At 48.0% G+C, this 12,280-nt stretch overlaps 1 long non-coding RNA gene across 1 annotated transcript; it reads left to right on the top strand.

Moving 5' to 3' along the window:
* Positions 1–7,145: 7,145 nt before the first annotated feature.
* LOC141993506 (uncharacterized) lies at positions 7,146–11,598 on the top strand. The gene is made up of 4 exons (XR_012640876.1): positions 7,146–7,303; positions 7,401–7,449; positions 8,778–8,858; positions 9,948–11,598. It is a non-coding gene; the product is annotated as an uncharacterized LOC141993506 (long non-coding RNA).
* Positions 11,599–12,280: the final 682 nt, after the last annotated feature.

Here is a 12,280-nt window from a genome sequence, read left to right on the forward strand (position 1 = left end):
CAGCAGCCCAAGCTGGGAGCCTGGGTGGCAGCCCAACTTGGAGCAAAGACCAGGAAGCAGCCCAGCTTGGGAGCTGGCTTTCTTGTCAATTTCATGGCTCGGCAGAGCCATGATGTAAGCGATGCAGTGTCTACACACACACTGCATCACCCTAACTACACCGACATAAGCCCTATGCCTCTCGCTGAGGTGGTTTTATTATGTTGGCATAGCAGGAGAGTTACATCAGCAGGAGGAGCATTTCAGGCTATACACCTCCACTGTTTTGTCAACAAGAGCTGACTTTTGTCGACAAAACTGTTTAGTGTAGACGAGGCCTTAGGGAGAGGTTTGTCCTTTGTGTGGTATCCTGCCAGATCCGTGGTTATACTCAAGTCAAATCCTTCACTGCCCTAGAAGCAGTGACTTTCCTGAGCCCAGCAGATCTCTGCTACAGAGAGATTCCAGGACAGACAAGTAGAGTTGGACTCTCAAACCGTAGTTGCATATTTTACTGTAATCAATGGGACTAACTGCATAGTATGGCACTTAGGGCAGCAAGGGTGGCAGAATCAGGCCCACAATGAGCAAATGAAATGAGGGCAGAGGCAGCTACGGCAAGAGTTTAGGAAGGCTTCCAGACTCGAATCCCGAAAGAACCGTAGGTCTATGCTCCTTCTCTGATTTCTTGCTGGAATTTTGAAGGGAGGGAAGGGAAGTTTGCAACGAAGGTGTAGCGTATAAGAATTGGGTCGTATCCCTTTAAAAAGTTTGTGAGCCTTCTAGTGGCCCCCATGGGCTAGGTTTCAGAAGCCACTTGGACCCTGCCAGACCAGCAGGGTATATAAGTAGCTAGGCCTGGCATGTTATGTATGTTTAGTACATGGGGTGATTTGCACTTCACTATGCCCAGATGGCTCCTTCATACCATGTATGTCAGGCGAAGAGCAAAAGACAACAGGAGGAAAGCATGGACTCTTCATCAGAAGGGGTTAAATCAGAGCAGGAACCCAAGTGCCTCTCTCCAGCTGCCCAGTGTCCTGCCCTTCTGCACACCCAGAGCAAATACTCCTTGCGATTCTGGGCTTCAAGCAGCCTGATCTGTTTACCAAGAGGTGAGGAAGAAAGGAAGGGGAAGAAAGGCTGAGAGGAATTCCTGAGCACAATCACTCCTGTATGCTACAATAATTGCCCTTAACGCTGCATTATCACCTCTGTAAGCGTCAGCAGTTTGGACCCAAACTGCCCAGTTCTTATTTTTATAACTAAAAATACTGTTTAGTTCTTCATGTAATTATTAGTAAAATTAGAGGTGCATGTATCGTATTAACTCTGTTTTCCTAAACCTCCAGGAAGAAATCCCAGCCGGTGTTGACCTGACCTGAACCAAGCTGGCCAACACCATCTGTGATTTGGGGGGCGTGACAAATGAAGTGGGGGGATAGCTCCCTTCTATGGACACCCATCCAGCCAGTAGCTATAAAATCCCTCTTAGTAGCTGTTCTCTAATTGCTCTACCTGTAAAGGGTTAAAAAGTTTCACTTCTATGCATAGGTAAAAGGAAGTGAGTGGGCACCTGGCCAAAAGAGCCAATGGGAAGGCTAGAACTTTTTAAAATTAAAACAAGACTCCCCTTTTGTCTGTCTGTCATTGCTCTCGGGGAGAGGCAGACAGGGAGCAGTTATGCTGTGAGAAGCTTGGGCCAGGTATAAAAAATTATCAGTATCATACCTAAAAACTACTCATCTAAAACTCCAAATATGTAAGTAGATCAGGAAATGTTTCGGAAGACGTGATAAGGTTGATCCCTTTTATTTCTTTATGGCTTGTGGATTCCTCTGTGCTAACCCCAGGTGCTTTTGGTTTGTTTGTAACCTTTAAGATGGACCTCAAAAGAGCTATTCTTGATCCTTAATCCTTGTAACTGTTTTTCTTTAATCTAGAAAAAGCCTAAGTCCCAAATTTATTTTCTTTTTTTTTAATTAATAAAATTTGTCTTTTTTAAGAACAAAATTGGATTTTTGTGTCCTAAGAGGTTTGTGCATGTTGTTTAATTAGCTGGTGGCAACAGCTGATTTCCTTTGTTTTTCTTCTCAGCTCTTTCCCGGATGAGAGGTGGTGGTGGTAAAAGGGCTCCAAAGGAAGAAATTCCCAAGTGCGCCTTCCTGGGTTCTCAAGGGGGTTTTGCATTTCATAGAATCACAGAATATCAGGGTTGGAAGGGACCTCAGGAGGTCATCTAGTCCTCAAAAGTCATGTGTTCCAGTCCCCTAATCATTTTTGTTGCCCTCCACTGGACTCTTTCCAATTTTTCCACATCCTTCTTGTAGTGTGGGGCCCAAAACTGGACACAGTACTCCAGATGAGGCCTCACCAATGTCGAATAGAGGGGAACGATCACGTCCCTCGATCTGCTGGCAATGCCCCTACTTATACATCCCAAAATGCCATTGGCCTTCTTGACAACAAGGGCACAAAGGATAAATAAATAAATTGGAGAGAGTCCAGTGAAGGGCAACAAAAATGATTAGGGGTCTGGAACACATGACTTATGAGGAGAGGCTGAGGGAACTGGGATTGTTTAGTCTGCAGAAGAGAAGAATGAGGGGGGATTTGATAGCTGCTTTCAACTACCTGAGAGGTGGTTCCAAAGAGGATGGTTCTAGACTATTCTCAGTGGTAGAAGAGGACAGGACAAGGAGTAATGGTCTCAAGTTGCAGTGGGGGAGGTTTAGGTTGGATATTAGGAAAAACTTTTTCACTAGGAGGGTGGTGAAACACTGGAATGCGTTACCTAGGGAGGTGGTGGAATCTCCTTCGTTAGATATTTTTAAGGTCAGGCTTGACAAAGCCCTGGCTGGGATGATTTAATTGGGGATTGGTCCTGCTTTGAGCAGGGGTTGGACTAGATGACCTCCTGAGGTCCCTTCCAACCCTGATATTCTATGATTCTAAGTGCTTCAGAATTCATCCCTTGAGGACCTGCTCCATGATTTTTCCAGGGACTGAGGCTGACTGGCCTGTAGTTCCCAGGATCCTCCTTCTTCCCTTTTTTAAAGATGGGCACTACATTAGCCTTTTTCCAGTTGTCCAGGACTTCCCCCGATCGCCATGAGTTTTCAAAGATAATGGCCAATGGCTCTGCAATCAGATCCGCCAACTCCTTTAGCACCCTCGGATGCAGCGCATCCGGCCCCATGGACTTGTGCTCGTCCAACTTTTCTAAATTGTCCCGAACCACTTCTTTCTCCACAGAGGGCGGGTCACCTCCTCCCCATGCTGTGCTGCCCAGTGCAGTAGTCTATGAGCTGACCTTGTTCGTGAAGACAGAGGCAAAAAAAGCATTGAGTACATTAGGTTTTTCCACAACCTCTGTCACTAGGTTGCCTCCCTCATTCAGTAAGGGGCCCATGCTTTCCTTGACTTTCTTCTTGTTCCTAACATACCTGAAGAAACCCTTCTTGTTACTCTTAACATCTCTTGCTAGCTGCAACTCCAGGTGTGATCTGGCCTTCCTGATTTCACTCCTGCATCCCCGAGCAATATTTTTATACTCTTCCCTGGTCATTTGTCCAATCTTTCACTTCTTGTAAGCTTCTTTTTTGTGTTTAAGATCAGCAAGAATTTCACTGTTAAGCCAAGCTGGTCGCCTGCCATATTTACTATTCTTTCTACACATCGGGATGGTTTGTCCCTGTAGCCTCAATAAGGATTCTTTAAAATACAGCCAACTCTCCTGGACTCCTTTCCCCGTCATGTTATTCTCCCAGGGGATCCTGCCCATCAGTTCCCTGAGGGAGTCAAAGTCTGCTTTTCTGAAGTCCAGGGTCCGTACTCTGCTGCTCTCCTTTCTTCCCTGTGTCAGGATCCTGAACTCGACCATCTCATGGTCACTGCCTCCCAGGTTCCCATCCACTTTTGCTTCCCCTACTAATTCTTCCCTGTTTGTGAGCAGCAGGTCAAGAAGAGCTCTGCCCCTCGTTGGTTCCTCCAGCACTTGCACCAAGAAACTGTCCCCTACACTTTCCAAAAACTTCCTGGATTGTCTGTGCACCGCTGTGTTGCTCTCCCAGCAGATATCAGGGTGATTGAAGTCTCCCATGAGAGCCAGGGCCTGCGATCTAGTAACTTCCGTGAGTTGCTGGAAGAAAGTGGGTGGTGGCAGAGAAAAGCTGTAACCTTTGGAGTTTAATAGCAGGCTGGAATGGCAAGTGTTAATTTTTAGAGTCCTTGCGGGCCCCCACCTTCTGCACTCAAAGTGTCAGAATGGGGAATCAGCCTTGATATGGTGGCAGAGCGATGGGATCATTTTGAACCAGAGGCACAGATCTCAGGATTTTAAAGGGCACATTTTTTCTTTTGGCAGCCTGCAAAGCCAGGGAGGTTTTCTTTCTTTCTTGCCAGAGTGGGGAATCAGCCTTGAACACCTCTGTAAGCAGTCAACAGTTTGGACCCAATAACAATAGGAGGAGGATTTGTAGGATGTCCCTGTAACTGCCTCAGGAGAGAGAATATCTGAAATTCTGGAGGACTAAACAATAGGAAACAAAACAAGCAGAAATTGTAAAGCAATGAAAACAGAATTCTTCCCATAGGATGTTGGCAGGCTCAGACCAGACCTGCCCTCCTCACCTGCCATGGCAGACAGAGGAACAAGCCAGATGCACCTCTGAAAGCTTGAGAGAGCCTTGGACCCAGGTTAACAAACTGGAGGGTCCCATGAACAGCAGAAAGGATTTGGTGTTACAAAGAGACTCAGCCACAAGCCTGGCTTTGGGTTTCAGTGCAGAGCCCTAACAGGCAACAGAGAGAAAGGCTGGACTTGTGGCTAAGGCAAAAGAGCTGGGTTAGGTTCTCAGCTCTGAGACAGACTGTGTGTGAACTTGGACAAATCACTTAATGTCTGTGCCTCAGGTCCCCATCTATCACACGAGACCATTCTAGTACCAGCCTTTTGTCTTTCTCATTGTAAGCTGTTTGGGGCAGGGACTGGCCTTATTATGGGTATATGGAGTGTCGACCATGGTAGTGCCCCAATCTGAGCTGGAGCCTGTAGGAGCTACACAAATACATATTCCTGTAGATTCATAGATATTAATGTCATCTAGTCTGACCCCCTGCACAACGCAGGCCACCAAACCCCACCCACCCACCCCTCCAACAAACCCCCCACCCACATCCGAGCCACCGAAGTCCCCAAATCATGGTCCAAAGACTTCAAGGTACAGAGAATCCTCCAGCAAGTGACCTGTGCCCCATGCTGCAGAGGAAGGCGAAAAACCCCCAGGACCTCTTCCAATCTGCCCTGGAGGAAAATTCCTTCCCGACCCCAAATATGGCGATCAGCTGAACCCTGAGCATGTGGGCAAGATTCACCAGCCAGATACCCAGGAAAGAATTCTCTGTAGTAACTCAGATCCCACCCCATCTAACATCCCATCACAGGCCATTGGGCCTATTTACCATGAATAGTTAAAGATCAATTAATTGCCAAAATCATATTATCCCACCATACCTTCTCCTCCAGAAACTATTGAGTTTAATCTTGAAGCCAGATAGGTCTTTTGCCCCCACTGCTTCCCTTGGAAGGCTGTTCCAGAACTTCTCTCCTCTGATGGTTAGAAACCTTCGTCTAATTTCAAGCCTAAACTTCCTGATGGCCAGTTTAAATCCATTTGTTCTTGTGCCCACATTGGTACTGAGCTTAAATAATTCCCAGGTGGTTTTTGGTTCAGTTCAAGCCATTTTTCTTTAGCTTGAAAGCCCTTTGTGGATGGTGCCCTGTGCAGCTTAGAAATAGCCTCTGCCTTCTGGCTTTCACCCAGCAGGGATGCTGAGGCTGGCGCTCCGAAAGTACATCTGAAATGTGGGCAGGGCACCCTGGTGAGACCCGACCTAGCTAAGATACTTGTGTGGCACCAGGAACATCATATCCGAGCATCTTATGGCTGTCAACTCTTCACACATGCCTGGGAGGTGGGGACATGCTGTGTCTCATTTTCCAGGTGGGGCAGTGAGGTACAGTAGGAGGAAGGCCTAGATTCACAAAGGGACTCGGGTGCTCAAAGCCCAGATTTCAGTGCCTACGTCCTGGTTTTAGGCTCCTCTGGAGTTCACAAAACTCCTGCTGAACTCTGTAGGTGCCCGAATTCCCTCGGTGCCTCAATTTCTGCCTCGGAGCACATGTACTGCTGCCTCCCTCTGGGCATCCTGATGCCTATCTCCTGTCTACGCCTGAGAGCAATGCACACATTGGGGGAAGATCAGTCTTGTTAGGGCCTGGGCCAGTGGGTGTGCCCCGAGGCTGCCCGCTGGATTGGGTCCCATTCAAAGTCTGGCTGGGCAGAGGTTGCTACCGCAGCCTCCCTTAAAACTGTTAGCCTCATGGGTAGCGCACTCGCCAGGGATGTGGCAGACCCCTGCTCAAATCCTCTCAGGAGAGTGCTCTAACCACTGGGCGATGGGAGACTCTGGGGTGAGGCCCTGTCAATCTCTCCTGCTGCATCTAAAGAATTAGTCATTGGAGCAGGGGGTTGGACCCTGGGTCCCCCTGACCGCCCAGTGGGTGCCATAACCACTAGGCAACAGAGTCATTCTCTCTCTCTGGCCCAATGACTCGTTATTTATATTGTTTATAAAGAACCCAAGAATCCAAGAGTCTGGAACTAGAGTCCAGGGGCCAGATTACTCCCCCAAGATGTGAGCACAGTGGCCCCGGAGTGTTTCTAAAAAAGCCACAACAAGGGGTGGGGGACCCTGACCTGGAAGGGCTCCTGCCTCACCTTACTTCTTTGCTCTCCGAAGTTCTCCTTCTCACTCCATACACATTCCCCATGTAAGCTGCCTTCCAGCTGCTAGTTCAGTGTCATCTTTGGCCAGCACCCAGGAGACAGCGACCCAGGGCTAAGGGACTGAACCACAAGCCGCTGTGGGAAGGCAGAATAGGAACTGGCTGTGGGAAGAGAGGGTTGGGTTGTGTCATTTTGGAGGGATGGGATGCAGGAAGGCTAGTGGGTGTGGTGGGGGGAAGGGCAGCACGTTTGGTGGGGTGTATGGGGGAAGAGAAAGGAGAAGAAGTGAAAATCAGCGTATTTGCCTTCATTTCCCTATGCAGTTCACTGAGAAGGAGCACACCTGTCCCGTGCTGACAGCTCCTTTGCAACTGGAGGAAAGTTAGAGGAGGAACTATGAAACCCCAGGGGGAGGTGCTCCCGAGGCTGTCTTCAGCTCCTGAGCCATAAAACATTCCACTTGAGATTCAGAGTTCAGACTACAGAAAACAAGTGCAGCAGAGACACTTCTATCATGTCAAGCCGAGCAACAGGTAACTCAGCTGTTCCTTCCTGTCTAATGACTTGAGAGCTGTTACATGGCAAGAAAATAAAATCTAACTTCTCAATGGTGATTGTTTTCATGAATAGAGGGCAGTGGATCAGATTCCCACAGCAAGCTCGACAGGTTCACAGAATGGTATGTAATGCTGGGGGCAGCCCCTTTTTATTAGTGAGCATGAGCGAGTGAGTGTGAGTGTGTTTTGAAGAGTTGGAATTACTCTAATTTGTGGCTGTTTCATTTCCTCTAGGCAGTTGCCATTGAAAAAATCATCATCCCAGACCTGTTGCATGTACCTTTCTTTCTTTTTTCCTTTCCGTGTGCATTCTGGAACTGTCAGTCACTCCTAACCGAGGTGTTCGCTGTTAGCAGACCGGATTTAAATTCCTCTTTACAAAGGATGCTAGGTTGCTCTGGGGAGCTTTGTTAACAATCAGTCAATAATTAATGATCACTACTAATATTTTCATAAATTTACATAGTGCTTTAAACCATAGAGTAAAATACTTTCCCTGCTCTGTATTCTGCATTACTTTCTAGTGTCCAAGATCTTATTGTGCAACAGCACCCGGATAAAATCACAAGGTTTCCTATTAACCGTGTCAGTGCTGTGTAGCATACCAGGTACACAGGGGAAATCCACTGCCTGGGCTGCTCCCTGTACCTGCGTGGTCCTTGTTCATGGCACTGCCAGCATGGCCCTGCCAAGGGCTGAAAGTTAGGGGCCGGCGAGGGAGGTGCTATTCCGAGCTGGATTTGGTTTAGGCTACCACTCAGGTTCATGTTGCGGCTATATCCTCAGGGCTAGCGTTTGAGGTTTGGTATGAGGCTGCATCAGCGCCAGGGTTCAGGGTCAAGCCCCCATCAGGTCTAAAGCTCTTGTCTTGATTATATGAACGTCACCAGGCTGGCCTCCTCCCCACTGCCCCCTCACGGCTAGAGGTTGCTCTGCAGGTGGCCTGCCTTGCCTCAGTTTACCCCTTCAAGGGATTTCCTCAATAATTCACAAACCCTTTGACCTTTCCCAGCTTCTGTGTTATTAAATTAACAAACACTTAACACAAAGTTTTCAAGTCCCTCTCTTCTCTGCTGGAGCTTACGCATTGCAAACTCCCTCGCTCTGCAGCTTCCTGCTGCTCTTCTAAGGGAATCGAGTGACCGCTGCTCAGGTGTGCCTTCTCAGGAATCAGGGCTGGCTGGCTGGCCTCTAGCCCACCCTGTTAAAATGACAGTGAAATCTCACAAGTGGTAGGGTTGAAATGTTTCTGAGATCAGCTTCTCTCCTAAGATTCTGGCCACATCTGAATCAGAAAACAAACACCTTTTAACTGAAACCATCCAAGTGGATTTGGGATTCAGGGACTTGAATCTGACCTGCCCCCTTTGGCGCACATCGAAAGGGGCAGGGACATGAATCACCAGACTTTATCGCTAACAGCACACGTAACAACACCTGTCAATTGCAGGCTGCTGCAGAAGCTCAGTTACATCAGCGTGACAACCGGCCATGACGAGTACATGAAAGAGATTGGAGAGAGGCAGCAGAGGTGAGAGCCGGGAGGTATTTAATCAGGGAATGACAAGGGTGGGCTATACCCCCTCTAAATCAGTACATTGCTCTTAGGAAGTGGGGGGCCCTTCCCACTGGCTTGAGCCAGGCACAGAGAGGTACAGGGCACTGACAGGGCTCAACTTCTGCTGCAGGCCTGCGTGGCTTCTGAGCAGTGGCAGCATGCAGCAGCAGCCGACTCCACCGGCCAGGTGTGCTAGGCACAACACCAAACTCAGCTCATGTCGTACCTGCTCCTGCCAGGGCCTCAGCACCTCAGTGCTCTGTGCTAGGGATGTGGAACAGAACAGTAGCAGACTCCGCGAAGCCCAGCTCGTGCCCAACAACGGGACAGAGCGAGGGCGATTCTAGCTCCTTTCCAACAGAGAGTTGTTGCTTTGACTTGTTCTGGGGCTGCCACTAGCGTTCAGTGGTCTCCCCACACTGCACGGGACCAGGACGGCCAAGGGCCTCTGTCCCTCTCTCGCAGTTTAGCCTGTTACCCTTTGCCATGCTATCTAAGCACCAGTTCTCCACTGCTCTAGCCTTGGACACTCTAGGGAAATCAGTGCTGAAGGTGGGTTGGTTAAAACAGGACAAAGCCCTTTTCAGCCCCACTACAAAAAGCATTTGAGACTTCAGGGCCGCAGCCCACTCCTTCCTGTCTAGACTAGTAGTAAAACCTCTCAGCACCAGCTCAAGAGCATCCAGTGCTGATGAACATTTACAGTCTCCCAGTGGAGGCTGGGCTTTTGTTAGTCTGGACAAGGCCTGAGAGACAGACATTTTTCTTCAAATACTTGTCCTCTGAGCTACCACCAATGCAGCTCCCCCTGTGGTAACAATGACAGGAGTGCTAGCGTCCACCAGCATTTTAACCAGTGTGTTATCTGGACCTGCTCTGAACAGGTGGCTAAACTACCTATGCCTGGTCTTTGTGAGAATTGCTACCACCAGGGAAGCAGTACATGTCCTAGCAATGGGGGGACACTGGAGTTGTAGCAATGACCTCCGGCATTTGGACAGGGTTTGGATGCTAAGACTGATGTAGAAGGTACAACTGACTTCAATTTCTGTCTCATTGCAGGAATGGGGATTTGAACCGCGAGAGATTAGTGCAACCTGCACCAGCCACGGCAGCCACTTAAAAGAATATTATTCTTTCCTACAGCTTATACTGTAGTGTACGGAGTATATTTTTGCTACTCTATATAGTGTTTCTCATGCTTGGCCTCCTATAGCAAAAGAAAATTAGAAAGTGGGGAGTGATTGGGGAGATGGGGGTGGGCTGGACAAGTGATTTAGAAAGTAATCCGAGCCGAACTGAAAAAAAATATTTCAAACTGACTGAGCCAAACCTGGAAAGCTGCACAAAACAGGAAGGGAAGGAAAAGAACAGACAAAATAAATAAGAAACAAGGGGGGAAAGAGAAACAGGGGACACAGGCTGTGGGGGATGAGGACAGTGTTCATGAAGCGGGACACATAGGCAGTAATTTTAAAGCAGAAAGAAGCTAATGGAGGCAATTCTCATTTTCCTTTGCCTTCCCAATTATAAATAGTCACTGAGAAGAAACAGCCGCAGGATCCATTTTTTGTAAGTTTTCATGGCAAAAAATGTAACGAGACAGAGCAGGCAGTGGTGGGTGTGGCTACTGTTGCTTGAGACGTCTCACTCTGAGACCCAGTTAAAAACTGTACCGTGATGCACAGACACAAGGGGCGGGCAATTAAAGCTGTGAGGCAAGCTGAAGTCTGCCATTTCCTCACATTTGTTGCTTGACGTGGAGCCGATTGGCTTTGTGAATGTAACGTGGGACATATGCTAAATCAGTGCAATGAATCACATAAATATTCTAAACTGGAGGAAGCTCCAGCCTCTTGCTCTGGGAAGCAATTTAACAGCGGTCTCAGGAGAGGCACCCCACTGGCCATGGCGGGCACTAGTGGTCACCTACTACAGGACAGGCCTAACAAAGAAAATAACAGAACGCCACTAGCCGTCACCTTCAGCCCCCCACTAAAACCCCTCCAACGCATTATTAAGGATCTACAACCTATCCTGAAGGATGACCCAACACTCTCACAAATCTTGGGAGACAGGCCAGTCCTTGCCTACAGAGAGCCCCCCAGCCTGAAGCGAATACTCACCAGCAACCACATACCACACAACAGAACCACTAACCCAGGAACCTATCCTTGCAACAAAGCCCGTTGCCAACCGTGTCCACATATCTATTCAGGGGACACCATTACAGGGCCTAATAACATCAGCCACACGATCAGAGGCTCGTTCACCTGCACATCTACCAGTGTGATATATGCCATCATGTGCCAGCAATGCCCCTCTGCCATGTACATTGGTCAAACTGGACTGTCTCTATGTAATAGAATAAATGGACACAAATCAGACGTCAAGAATTATAACGTTCATAAACCAGTCGGAGAACACTTCAATCTCTCTGGTCACGCGATTACAGACATGAAAGTTGCGATATTACAACAGAAAAACTTCAAAACCAGACTCCAGCGGGAGACTGTTGAATTGGAATTCATTTGCAAATTGGATACAATTAACTTAGGCTTGAATAGAGACTGGGAGTGGCTAAGTCATTATGCAAGGTAACCTATTTCCCCTTGTTTTTTCCTACCGCCCCCCCCACCCTTCCTCAGACATTCTTGTTAAACCCTGGATTTGTGCTGGAAATGGCCCACCTTGATTATCATACACATTGTAAGGAGAGTGATCACTTTAGATAAGCTATTACCAACAGGAGAGTGGGTTTGTGGGGGGCGGGGGGGTGGGGAGAAAACCTGGATTTGTGCTGGAAATGGCCCAACTTGATTATCATACGCATTGTAAGGAGAGTGATCACTTTAGATAAGCTATTACCAGCAGGAGAGTGGGGTGGGGGGAGAGAAAACCTTTTGTGGTGGTAAACACCCATTTTTTTATGGTTTGTATGTATAAGAACATCTTCTGTATTTTCCACAGTATGCATCCGATGAAGTGAGCTGTAGCTCACGAAAGCTTATGCTCAAATAAATTGGTTAGTCTCTAAGGTACCACAAATACTCCTTTTCTTTTTGCGAATACAGACTAACACGGCTGTTACTCTGAAACCAGTGGAACTGTGCATCTGAGCGGAGCCACTTTACATTTTGGTCAGCCACGGTCTGATTGAAGCTTTCCCTGGCCATTATCTGGAACACACCACTGGCCGCTCACGGCTTAGGGAGACATAGCTCTGCGTGGAGCTGGGTAACTAAGCAAATGTGGCCCAGAAGAGATATAGCAAATGAACCTAAGCAAATAAAGCACTCGAAAGGACGTGGGGAGCTTTGGTGATGTGCACTGAGCACTCCTGTGAGCTTCTGAAGGGTTCGTTTGTTTAGCTGCATTCTGAGAATCCCAGCCAC

This window comes from Natator depressus, chromosome 9 (genome assembly GCF_965152275.1).
Source record: "Natator depressus isolate rNatDep1 chromosome 9, rNatDep2.hap1, whole genome shotgun sequence".
Classification (NCBI taxonomy): domain Eukaryota; kingdom Metazoa; phylum Chordata; order Testudines; family Cheloniidae; genus Natator; species Natator depressus.